The 9,277-nt window shown below is 44.7% G+C and overlaps 1 protein-coding gene across 1 annotated transcript in view; it reads right to left on the minus strand.

Annotated features, from left to right (window-relative positions):
- Positions 1 to 3,173, minus strand: part of ZNF41 (zinc finger protein 41) — a 46,401-nt gene extending 43,228 nt beyond the window's left edge. The window contains exon 1 of the mRNA XM_043571699.1: positions 3,030 to 3,173. The gene's annotated coding sequence lies outside the window, so the exon portion shown is untranslated. The remainder of the gene's footprint in view (positions 1 to 3,029) is intronic.
- Positions 3,174 to 9,277: the final 6,104 nt, after the last annotated feature.

Genomic DNA, 9,277 nt, shown 5'->3' on the forward strand with positions numbered 1-9,277 from the left:
TGGCTATTAAAGTATTTCTAAAGTCAATACAATTTTTTGAAAGGGAGTAGATACATATATCAGAAGGAAAAATAGAGCTCAGAAACAGAGTGATACACATTTAAAAATGTTTGTGACGGGGCACCTGGGTGGCTCAGTCGGTTGGGCGTCCAACTTCCGTTCAGGTCATGATCCTGTGGTTCATGGGTTCGAGCCCCGCGTCAGGCTCTGTGCTGACAGCTCGGAGCCTGAAGCCTGCTTTGGATTCTGTGTCTCCCTCTCTCTCTCGCTCTCTCTGTCCCTCCCCTGCTCATGCTCTGCCTCTCTGTCTCAAAAATAAATAAACATTAAAAAAATAATAATAAAATTATTCTAAAAAATAAAAAAATTTTGTGACAAAAGAGGCATTTAATTGAGTTAGAAAAGTATATTCCTTTAATGATTGGTGCTGGCAAATTTCCTATCCAAATGGAAGATACAAACACTGATCTCATCTCACATCACACACCAGAGTAAATTTCAGTTTGATTGAAATTTAACTTTAAAAATTAAAACAATAAAAATGTTAAACTTAAGGCATATATATATTTATTTTTTTAAGGCATGTATTTATGGAAGCACAAATAGGAAGAATTCAGTAGGCAAGACAAGATACTCATAATATGAAAAGGAAAAAGAGAGCTCTAATCAGATGATTATTTTTTCCTATGTGAAGACATCTTTCAAAAATCAAGATATAAAGAGAAATCGAGGGGAAAAAAATCACAGTAAATGACAGAAGGTTAATATTCACAAATTAGGAAGACAAACCACCTGAAGGGAAAAAAGAGCAAGGAATATGAAAACTTTAAAAAAATAGATTTTGGGGCACCTGGGTGGCTCAGTCAGTTAAGCGTCTGAGTCTTGATTCTGGCTCAAGTCATGATGTCACAGTTGGTGGGATGGAGTCCTGCATCGGGCTCTGCGCTGATGGCATGGACCCTGGCTTGGGTTCTCTCTCCCTTTCTTTCTGCCCCTTCCCCACTAATTCTCTCTCTCTGTCTCTCTCTCTCAAAAAAAAAAAACATTGAAAAATACATTTCAATGGCGAATAAATACGAGAAGATATTCAACCACCAGTTGCCAGGAAAATGCACATCAAAGTAAAACAAGATACTAGGTACCATTTACTTTACAAAACTAAAGACAAATACCATTCTGTTTGGCTCTCAGAATGGGGAAAATGAAGAAAAGCAGCAATATTCAGTGTAGGAGACAATATTAGAATGAGCCCTTTGAGTATAGTTTAGAAATCAATAACCAAAATGTCAACTCTTGGGGAAATTGAAATCTCCTATCTAAATATGAGGGTCAGAGAGAAAACTGCAACACAAATCAGAAAACGTTAGAAGTAAACTACAGTGAAAATGTTACACATCAAAATGCGTTACACGGAGCTAAAGCGTTCTTAGGGGAAAATTCATCAACTTAATGCTTATATTATAAAAGAAAATGATTGAATGTTAACGAGATAAGCATTCAAGTCAGGAATTTGAAAAGACGCGTGAAAGAAAAAAAAAACCCAAAGAAGATAAATAATGAAACCAAGGGGAGACATTAATGACGTAGAAGAAAAAGATACAGGAGGCCCAACAAAGTCAAAGTGGGGTTCTGAAACCATCCCATGTCAGTTTCAGACCACCTATCACTGACTGACTCCATGAAGCATCATATCTGATTCCCTTGGCCCCTCTGTCACTAGTCCCAAATAAATGCATCAATGACACCACAGAAACCTTGACCATCCACTCAATAAATCCCATCACGCACCTCATAGACCATGCAACACTCACCTCGCGGTCGGAATCACTCATTCATTCATTCATTGATTCTTCAATACTCACCCCACAAACTCTCCACCATTTACTCCACAGACCATTTCATTACTCCCTAAAGGCCCTCATCACTCACCCACTGAACTCCAATCAGTCATCTTGCAGACCCCCTATCACTTACCCCACCAACCCGCTATGACTTACCCCTCAGAACTCCCATCATTGTTCCACAGACCTCCATCACTTACTCTACAGACCCCCTCAGTGACCTGTGAGAGTCGTCACCACTCACCCCGTAGACTCCTCATCGCTCACCTCACAGACCCGCCAATAGTCACCCCACAGTTCTCCCATCACTCATCCCACAGAGCACCCATTTTATTTTCCCCGTTGACCCCATCACTCACCCCCAAACCCTTGTCACTCCCTCTACACACCTCCTCCCTAGGGACCTCAGAGAAGCCTCATCATCACTGGCCCTAAAGAGTACCATCACTGCGTACGAAATCCATGTCGTAACAGCCTCATAATCATATCAATTGTTTTACTGGCCCAACTGTGCCGCCTCTGTTAAACTCCGTCCCGGGCCCCTAAGTGTTGAAACTACCTCTGAGGGACTCTTCCGTGTCTGGACTTCCCCGTGCACATGCTCAGTGTCAGCTTGGGAGCGGCCGGCCGCCCGCAACCCCACGGGGTGCACTCGCGAGGTGCCAGCGCGTGTGCGCGTGTCGGAGGAGAGGCGGGCTTTCAAGTGTTCTTTAGTGACTTTGTCAGGCAACTAACATGGCTGTCCCCTCGGGAGTGTCTCTACGGGAGTCGCCATCTTGGAAGGGTGGTCATTTCGGCCGCGGGGCCGCCGGGTCCCAGGCCCGATCCGCCCCTGCGGGATCTGCCGGGGAGAGCGAGCCGGCCGGAGCGCGCGCTGGGCGCCGGGACTCCTCCCGCCGCGGGGCCGCATCCTCCCCGGCGGCCGCCCGGGCGCAGGCCCTGCCCAGCGCTCAGGGGGCCCCGCCCTCGGGCCGCATCCCCCGGGGGGGGGGGGGGAGCCGCGGCGTCTTCAAAAGCCGCTGGGCCACCCTGCGTCTCCCGCCGCCCGGTCCCCGCTGGCAAGACACCGCGGAGCCGCAGGCTCAGAGATCGGCCCGCCCCCGCCCCCGCCCCGGCCTCCGCCCCGGCTCCCCCGCTCCGGGGAACTGAAAAGGCCCCGGACGGCCCGGGGCGCCGCGACATGCCCACCTGCCGGCGCTTCTGTCCGCCCCGTCGGCTGAGGGCATCGCCGGGCTCCTCCACTGTCACCGACCCTGGGTGGTTCCCACGGGGTGGGGGGAATAGTACGTGTCAGATTTAGGCCAGGAAGCGGAAGTCGCCCGCAGCGAGAGTTTAACCACTCTGGGCGCGGGGAGCGGAGGTGATTTAGCGCCAGGGACCAAGTGTCTGCGGAGCGACTAATTGCGGGACCTGTGACATCAGTGGTGGGGCATTTCCTCCAGTTTAAAAAAATCGAGGCATCGACCTTCCTGGCCTCCTTATATAAGCATTAAGGCTAAAAAGTACCAAAGATCCGAGTTTTGATTTATTTCCATCCGTGTTCGGTTTCAAGTGCTCATTTGTAAATTCCGCCCCCCCCTTTAAATCCATGAATTATTGAGAAGTCCATTGTCCAACTTGCAAAACTTCAGGACACACAGGGTAACGGAATGGGTACTTTATTCAGACTGCTGCCCACAGGCAGAACAGCCCAGCCCAGAGTTTCCTGGAGCCTGGGGAGTTTTATAAGAGGAAGGAAACAAAAGCGGCCGAGTGCCAGCTGCACGTTTGGTGGGCTTTGGTCCACACGTGTCGAAAGAAATGCTGCCCCGAAGGAGCTGTTTGCGATTTGACTCATCTCAGTCTGTCACATACTCCTCTAAAAATTTAATGACTCCACAGCGGATTTAGAAGGAGTGCAGCAAATTTGACAGTTCCTTACACCGTTTTTCATTTTCCCAAACACCAAGATAATCCAATGTTACTGATTTCTAACCTAATTGCATTGTGGTCTGGGAACATTGTCTGAATGATGTTGAGTGTTTGAAATTTGTTGAAACGTGTCTTAAGGCTCAAGTATGGGCCCAGTTTTCAAAAATGTTTCATCTCTTCATTAAAAAGACGGTTATTTTCGGGGGCCTGGGTGGCTCCGACTTTGACTCAGCTCACGATCTCATGGTTTGTGAGTTTGAGCCCAGTGTCTGGCCGTGTGCTGACAGCTCACAGCCTGGAGCCTGCCTTGGATTCTGTGTCTCCCTCTCTTTCTGCCCCTCCCCTGCTTGCGCTCTCTTTCTGTCTTTCAAAAATGAATAAACATTAAAAAAATTTTTTTAAAGAAAAAATGGCTATTTTCCAGTTGTGGCATTTAGCGTATGTGTTTGTTGGCTCAAGCTTGTTAGTTGGGTCTTTAAAAATGTGTTATTTTGTTCACCTGGGTGTCTTAGTCCGTTGAGCCTCTCACTCTTGATTTCTGATCAGGTCACCATCTCAGGGTTCCAGATGGTCCTGTGATGGAGCCCACAGCATGGAGCCTGCTTGGGATTCTCTCCCTCCCCTGTGTGCACATGAGTGCACATGCGCTTGCTCTCTCTCTCTCTCAAAAATAAATACTTTTAAAAAATGTGTTATTTCCTTCCTGATGACTTTCTTCTTTGTGCGCTGAGTTCCTAGAAAGGAGAGAGATTCTCCCACTGTATTGCTAAGTCAGGTTTTCATTGTGCTAGTCAATTTTTGCTTCCTATATTTTGAAGTTTATTATTAAATTTAGGTAAGGATATTTTGTTGTCGAATAGATACAGCCAAATCACTTTCCCAAAAGACTGTACCATTCCTACTCCCACCAGCAACCTATGAGTTCACGGAGGCAAATTTTCTCAGCCCTGGATGTTGATGCTGTCTTTAATGTTTGCCAATCTGGGGGCCAGTAGTATTTAATTTGCTTTAATTTGCTTTTTCCTGATTACTAGTGCAACTGAGGATCTTTTCCTGTTTGTTGACCACTTAGATTTTCTCTTCTGTAAGTCTTCATATCCTTTGTCCAATTTACTTTGATTTGTGGTTTTTTTATCCGTTTGTAGAAGCTCTTTGTGCATTAGGGATATCAACCCTTTGTGAGTTGCATTGTAGTATTTCCCCCTTCACTCTTTTTCTCCTTTGCATTTTATAGGTGTCCTTTGATATGTAATTAGAAAAATGTATTCTCTCATCAGAAATGTCTACGCTTTCCTTCCTGGCTTCTGTATTTCCTGTCTAGCGTGGTCCTCCTCCTCCGTTCCAGGTAGGCTTACAAAGATAGTCTTAACATTTATTTGATTTGTATTGCTTTAATTGTTTCTACTTAAACCTTTAATCTAGTTGGAATTTTTTTTTTAAATTTTTTCAACGTTTATTCATTTTTGGGACAGAGAGAGACAGAGCATGAACGGGGGAGGGGCAGAGAGAGAGAGGGAGACACAGAATCGGAAACAGGCTCCAGGCTCTGAGCCATCAGCCCAGAGCCTGACGCGGGGCTCGAACTCCCGGACCGCGAGATCGTGACCTGGCTGAAGTCGGACGCTCAACCGACTGCGCCACCCAGGCGCCCCAAATCTAGTTGGAATTTACTGTGGCCTACGGTATGAGGTCAAGGTCAAGCTTTGTTTTTGCTGCGTCAAAAACAAGTCGTGACTTAGATTGGGAGATATTAATTATAAAGACGGTTGCAAATAGGGAGAAAGCTTCCATTTCAGAAATCTGCAATTATCTCCAAACCAAACAAAAAGGCTTCTCCTTTATAGATAGGGTAAGGGGGAGGCAAACCGAGCTAAGCAGAATCTGTAAGAGGAGAAGCTGCTTAAGCAGGGGAATGGCCAGTAGGATCTGACTGGAAAGTGCCCACTGTGGTCAGTGGATTCCCACCCAGGAGAGGCTGAGAAGAGGGAGCAGTGTTCCACATGTTCTTGTGTTTTCTCAGGGGCGGGGACGAGCAGAGTTCAGGAGCCTGTAGGAAAGAGAGGAGCTCAACTGAAGTTTGGCTACCAGCATCTTGTTCTGATTAAATCAGTATTTCTGAGGCAAGGAACGAGAATTTGGAAGGTGTCTGTCCTTGTCATAGGTAAACAACAGGAGCATCCATGAGTCCTAAGTCACGTAGGGAAGGGGAGTTCTTTGCAGTAAGCTGTTTTCCAGGATCACAAGGTTCAGATAAAATTCAGCAGTAGGGGCACCTGGGAGGCTCAGTTGGTTGAGCGTCCTGCTTCAGCTCAGGTCGTGATCTCACGGTTTGTGAGTTCGAGCCCCGCATCGGGCTCTGTGCTGACAGCTCAGAGCCCAGAGCCTGCTTCGGATTCTGTGTCTCCCTCTCTCTCTGCCCCTCTGCTGCTTGCACTCTGTCTCACTCACTGTCTCTCAAAAATAGATAAACATTAAAAAAATAAAATAAAAAAGATATGTAAAAAAATTCAGCAGTATCAGCTGGCACTGTTCATGGGACACACTGCCCTGTATCCACTGAATGAAATATCACTTTTGTCATACAACATTGCAAGTATGTTTTGCTTGATCTGAACTCTGTTGTGTCTCTGTAACCGAATTTCAAAGGATTTTTGTTTCTTGCAAATTTATTTTTCTAAGAACTCTCTGAAGTTTGAGATGGAGTTTCAAAATGAATGTTGGGGCGCCTGGGTGGCTCAGTCCATTAAGCGTCCGACTCTTCATTTCTGTTCAGGTCATGATCTCATGGTTCGTGTATGCAAACCCTACATCGGGCTCTGTGCTGACAACCCAGAGTCTGCTTGGGATTCTCTCTCTCTGTCTCTCTCTCAAACTAAATAAACAATACAAAACTATTGGGATTCTGATTGGAGCTTATTACCCTAATATAATAGTTTGGGAAGAGTTACTGTTTTTTATTTCATGTGTCTCTATTTGATTATGTCTTATATACTGCAATGACATTTTGTAGTCTTCTTATAAGTCCATCGTCTTTTTTGGTTAAATTTGTTCTTAGGTATTTACCATACCTTCGTTGTAATTGTCAAGACTTAATGTTGGCTAATCCTATCTGCGTACTGTTAGTATAGGATGAAAATACCTATTTTTATAATTTTATCTTGTATCCAGCCCCTTACCAAAACTACCTACCAATTCTGGTAGCTTCTTAGTATAGTCGCTAAAGTTTTCTAATTGTACAGTGACATCAGATACAGATAATATTCTCTCTTTTATCCAATATTTGGTGTGATTATTTCTTCTTTTTTATTGTGTTAGCTGTTCGGCACAGTAGCTCGTGCGGCTCATGTGGCTCTTTAAATTCATTAGGAAACAGACTCTTAATTATAGAGAACAAACTGATGATTACCAGAGGGGAAGGGGTGGGGGATGAGTTAAATAGGTAATGGGGATTAAGGAGTGCACTTGTCATGATGAGTGCCGGGTGATGTATGGGAGTGCTGAATCACCTGAAACTAATATAACACTGTATGTTAACTAACTGGAATTAAAATAAAAACTTTAAAAGCCTAAATAAATAAACAAACAAATAAATTTAAATTTATTTAAGCCAAATAAATTAAAATTCAGTTTCTTAGTTACCTAGCCACATTTCAGATGTTCAATAGCTACATATGGCTAGTGGCTACTGTCTTGGGCAGCACTAAATATAAAACATTTCTGGACAGTGGTATTGGACAATGCTGAAATACAGCCTTCAAAATAATGTTGAGGGGCGCCTGGGTGGATCGGTCGGTTAAGCATCCGATATTGGCTCAGGTCATGATCTCATGGTTTGTGGGTTCAAGCTCTGCATTGGGTTCTGTGCTGATAGACCAGAGCCTGGATCCTGCTTCGGATTCTGTATCTCCCTCTCTCTCTGGCCCTCTCCCACTTGCACTCTGTCTCTCTCTGTCTCTCTCTCTCTCAAAAATAAACATTAAACAAAAATTAAGAAAACAGGGGCGCCTGGGTTGCTCCATCCGTTAAGCGGCCGACTTCAGCTCAGGTCATGATCTCACGGTCCGTGGCTGCTTCAGAGTCTGTGTCTCCCTCTCTCTCTGCCCCTCCCCCATTTGCACTCTGTCTCTGCCTTTCAAAAATGAATAAATGCTAAAAAAAATAAAAAATAAAAATTAAGAAAACAAAAACCCAAAATAATGTTGAATAATACATGTAGTAGAGAACATCCCTATCTTGTTGCCAATTTTAATGGAAATAATTTAAACATTTTACCATTTAGTATAAAGTTTTCAGGTGATTTTTGGAAAACGGTTGTGTTAATTTTAAGTAGTTTCCTTCTATTGCTATTTTGAGTTTTTAATCATTCATGTAATGGCTACTGAATTGTACCATATACTTTTGAAATATTAATAGCATTATATAGCTTTTCTAAAGTATTGATGTAATGAATATGTTGACTGACTTATAAATATTAAACCATACTAGCATTTCTAGAATCATCTTCTTTTTAATTTTTTTTTATTTGAGGGGGGGGGGAGAGAGAGAGAGAGAGAGAGAGAGTGTGTGTGTGTGTGTGTGTGTGTGTAAGCTGGGGAGAGGGGCAGAAAGAGAGAGAGAGAGAGACAATCTCAAGCAAGCTCCACACTCAGCGCAGAGCCCGACATAGGTAGGACTCGATCCTATGACTGTGGGATCATGACCTGAGCCAAAGCAAGAGTCCAAATTTTGGCTCAGGCCATGATCTCATGGCTCACGAGTTCGAGCCCCATGTCAGGCTCTGTGCTGATCTCTCGGAGCCTGGAGCCTGCCTCCAATTCTGCATCTCCCTCTCCTTCTGCCCCTTCCCTACTCACGCTCTGTCTCTCCCTCTCAAAAACAAACAAACATTAAAAAAATAAGCTGAGGGGCGCCTGGGTGGCGCAGTCGGTTAAGCGTCCGACTTCAGCCAGGTCACGATCTCGCGGTCTGTGAGTTCGAGCCCCGCGTCGGGCTCTGGGCTGATGGCTCAGAGCCTGGAGCCTGTTTCCAACTTTGTGTCTCCCTCTCTCTCTGCCCCTCCCCCGTTCATGCTCTGTCTCTCTCTGTCCCAAAAATAAATAAACGTTGAAAAAAAATTAAAAAAAAAATAAGCTGAGTAGTTTTATAACTGTTTTTTGGTTTTAGGACTCTGACAGCCTTTCTTCATATTATTCTATCTTTGTCCCTTTTGGTCCACACTGGCAGTGTTTCTGACGGTCTAACATTCTCAAAAACCTTGCAGGTCTCCCGTGTATGTCACAGGGATTCACATCATTAGAGAAGAGGAACGTCCACAGGTTTTTCTTCATTAATCCCCTCTCTACTCCTGGCTTCTGCTGTGAAGGTTGAGGGGCTCCATGAATCACATGCTTAATCTCTTCAGTACTAGCAGAAGGTTGTATGGCCACACCCTTGGCCCCATCTCCATAACATGCTTTCCTGACAGTGAATCTCCTAATTTTAGCACCTTCTGCAATCTTGATAGGCTGAGGATTTCCCAAATCATC

Source organism: Prionailurus bengalensis, chromosome X (assembly GCF_016509475.1).
Source record: "Prionailurus bengalensis isolate Pbe53 chromosome X, Fcat_Pben_1.1_paternal_pri, whole genome shotgun sequence".
Classification (NCBI taxonomy): domain Eukaryota; kingdom Metazoa; phylum Chordata; class Mammalia; order Carnivora; family Felidae; genus Prionailurus; species Prionailurus bengalensis.